This window comes from Benincasa hispida, chromosome 1 (genome assembly GCF_009727055.1).
Source record: "Benincasa hispida cultivar B227 chromosome 1, ASM972705v1, whole genome shotgun sequence".
NCBI lineage: Eukaryota > Viridiplantae > Streptophyta > Magnoliopsida > Cucurbitales > Cucurbitaceae > Benincasa > Benincasa hispida.
Genome location: NC_052349.1, coordinates 85851011 through 85854795, shown reverse-complemented (window position 1 = coordinate 85854795; position 3785 = coordinate 85851011). Strand labels below are relative to the sequence as shown.

The window sequence follows — 3785 nt, the reverse complement described above, 5'->3', positions numbered from 1 at the left end:
CAATACATTGTACTAACAGTAACTTTTTGATTTTCTTTGCAGACTCTTCGTCTTTGTGCACTGCTTCTTCTTAGGTAAGGGAAGAAGCGGGCGTCGTATGAGCGAAGAACAAAATCTTGAGCCCATTTACGACCCAGAGATTGAAAGAACTTTCCGAAGAAGAAGAAGAAGAAACAGCCGACAACAACAACAATGAGAAAAAGATCCAAACATGGCAGAGCAACCAGAAGATAGAGCACCAAATGCAAAAAAATATCATGGCAAACCCCATTCTATTGGCGAACGACCGCAATAGGCTCATCCGGGACTATGCGTCACCCAACCTTTATGATTTCTCAACATGAATCATAAGGCCAGCTCTTGACGGATCGAGGTTCGAAATGGAACCGGTGATGTTATAGATGATTCAAACTGCCGGACAGTTTGGCAGTAGGCATGGCAAGGATCCACACGCCCACCTCTAGAGTTTCATTAAATTCTGTAATACGTTTGTGTTCCTAAACATCTCTACTGAGGAGGTTCGATTAACATTGTTCCCATTTTCGTTGTGTGACCAAGCCCGAAAATGTGCTTATTCTCTTGAACCAGGGGAGATTACATCATGGGAATAAGTAGTTGAGAAGTTCATGAAGAAGTACTTCCCCCCGACGGTGAACGCAATAAGGAGGAAGGTGATCACTAATTTTGAACAGGATATTGACGAATCGCCCAGTGATGCCTGGGCGAGGTTTAAGAGGCTGGTAAGATATTGCCCGCATAACGGCTTACCAGGTTGTCTACAGATGGAAATTTTCTACCATGGTTTGAATCCCGCATCGCAGACGGCTGCCAATGGGGCAGCAGCTGGTGGTTTGCTCGACAAGACATATGACGAGGCAAAAAATATACTTGATTGCATCTCAAAAAATCATGAGGATTGGAGAGAAAGCGATCAACGACTGAGAATTAAAGATAATGACACAAATAATGGGGCCATCGCATCCCTACAAACCCAAATGAACGCGATGATGAATCTAATACAAGGCATCTTAATCAATAGCACGAGAATGCATAAAGGGCAGGTCAATGCAATTGCTCAAACGACCACGAGTTGTGTCATCTGTGGAGAAGCACATCTGATTGAAGAATGTCTAAGGAATCCACAGTCAGTATGCTTCATAAAGAATAACCCTTTCTCTAATACATACAACCCCAGGTGGAGAAACCACCCTAACTTCGCATGGAAAAATCAAAAACAAAATTTTCAACCAGTGGCGCAAAAGAAAGGGCCACCAGGATTTTTCCCGTGAACAAATGGTCAAACGCAAAACCAAGCCAGCAGTTCGCAGACGCCACAATCTTCATCTTTGGAGAGTTTATTGAAGCAATATATTAAAATGAATGAAATAGTGCTTCAGAATCAAGCGACGTCCATCCGCAATCTTGAAGTTCAGATAGGACAGATTGCGGGCGAACTCAAAAGTAGACTGCAAGGAGCATTGCCGAGCTCAACTGAGCTCCCTCGCAACTCTGGGGGTACAAGAAAGGAACAATGCCTAGCAGTCTCCTTGCTAAGCGAAAAAACGACAGCGGAAGAAGGGGAAGAGCCCACCAAGACAAACCCGAATGCGGTAACAACCAAGAACCCGTTGACATATGATTTAGAAGAGCCTGAGAAGATGAACCCAGAAGTTGCGTCCACCTTCAAGCCTCTAGAACACGAAACAGAAGTACAACTACCAACATTCCCGCAAGGATTGAGAAAGAAACAAAATGATGAAGGAAAGATCACTACAGTGGCAGTAACATAAAATATTATGATCCCACCAAAAATGCGCGACCTAGGAAGCTTCATGATACCTTGCTCAATTTGAGGGGTCTACATTGGTTAAGCACTATGCGATCTCGGAGCGAGTATAAACTTAATGCCGCTGTCCATTTTCAAACAATTGAATATGGGAAAACTAACACCCACGATGGAGACTCTCCTGCTGCGAATAGATCCCAAATACACCTCGAGGGATAATTGAAGGATGTTTCGGTATCAATTGACGAGTTCATTTTACCGGCAGACTTCATCATTCTGGACCATAAAGAGGATGAAGATGCGCCCATCGTATTAAGACGACCATTCCTATCAACTAGTCACGCTTAAATTGATGTACACAAGGGAGAAATCATGATGAACGTTAACGGGAAAAAGCTTCAGATTGAGGCAATCAAGATCCCAGAAGAACGAGAAAAGAAGAGAAAACTGCCTTGGACGAAAAAAGACCTGATTGAAAGGAATAAGCGATCCCTACGATTGTTATGCAATTCAAATTTATCAAGGATGCAATCTTTTTTGAAGTATCCTTTGAAATCTTCATGAACTCAATTCTACCTCCTTATATCTGTTATCATCTTTACATTCTTTTTACTCTTTGCATTTACAAAAAAAGGGGGGGAGGGGAGGGGGCTCGAGCGGATGTGGGTGGGTGGGAGAGGGGCGAGTGTGTGTGGCTAAGCGGGTGCGTGTGTGTTGGATTGTGGAGCAGCTCGCATGGGTGGTGTGCTTGGTGATAGGCAACGGGACGCGGGGTGGAAAGGAGTGATTTTGCGGAAGAGCACACGAACGAACGCAACCAGACTTATTACTACTCTAGGCAATCGAAGAAAGCAATTTGCTGCAAAGAAGGATGCCGATCAACAAATAATGCGGGCGACTAGCCAGCAAATTTTGGGGGTCTGTCATCTCTTCCTTTGACTTTCTCCCCTCATTCCCCCGCATTTTGCACTCTCCTATCGCATTTTAACCTTGAATAATTTTATCATCTCATCCTCTTTATGTCGTCGCAATCATTACACTGATTAATTTAGGTAAGTCACCTTGCAATTATTTCCTCTTTTGCCAATTATGATTTCAATTGATGAACACATGCCTCTCGTTTTTCATCACATGCATACTAGAGTCAACTTAATTTAGGAAAAGTCAACTCATGAAATATTTCTAGAAGTTAGTGGTCCACCAGCTTTCTTTCCAAATTGACTTTTCGAAACTTCCTAGAGCATCCGCATGATTTCTTTCAATCTTTCAGCAATGAGACATTGCTGCATTTAAATTTGGGGGTGCGGTATCACATTTTTCTACCTTTCTATTTTTAGGCATTACAAAAAAAAAAAGAAATAATAACGTTGCGATCGGATCCTACTCGTAGTTGGATGTCCGCATGATACGTGGGGGCAAGCCAAAACGAAGGTAGGAATCGTGATCAACACATAAAGAAAAAATGATCGCAACTCCGTGTGCCAAATTGGGCATGAGTTTAGACTGAGAAAGAGTTGCCTTGCTCGTATTGGATGTTCGCATGGAACACGTGGGGCACAGCCAAAACGAAGGCTAGGCACTTGGATCAGCGCAAGGTCATAAAAAAAATATATGTCTAAAACTACGCAAGGATAAAAATTTGTTTTGAAACACACCCAGTTGAAAAAGGATTTTTTTAATGAAATAAATCATGTGATGCCCTGGAAACTAGTAAACCGTCTCTTTTGAGGTTAAACTTAACGGTCCTAAAAATTTAAGAAATATTTTACAGAAGAGAACCTGGATAAGAATCTAAGGAGATTTTTGGACAAGGATTTGAATAAGGCAACCTTGAGAAAACTAAGAAAGAAGAAGGCGGTCGACTTTCTAGAGAAAATCTTTAATCTATATTTGAGAACAAACATTGTTTTAAATTTGAGGGTGTGATAACAGGTAGAAATGTATGTTATTACAGCGCAAAGATATAAAGCAATGAAGGATTGCGATGGTAAAAATATAT

The 3785-nt window shown here is 41.9% G+C and overlaps 1 non-coding gene across 1 annotated transcript; it reads right to left on the bottom strand.

The window, feature by feature from the left end:
* Window positions 1-659: 659 nt before the first annotated feature.
* Window positions 660-766, bottom strand: LOC120070367. The gene has a single exon (XR_005479863.1). It is a non-coding gene; the product is annotated as a small nucleolar RNA R71 (small nucleolar RNA).
* Between the last annotated feature and the right edge of the window lie 3019 nt (window positions 767-3785).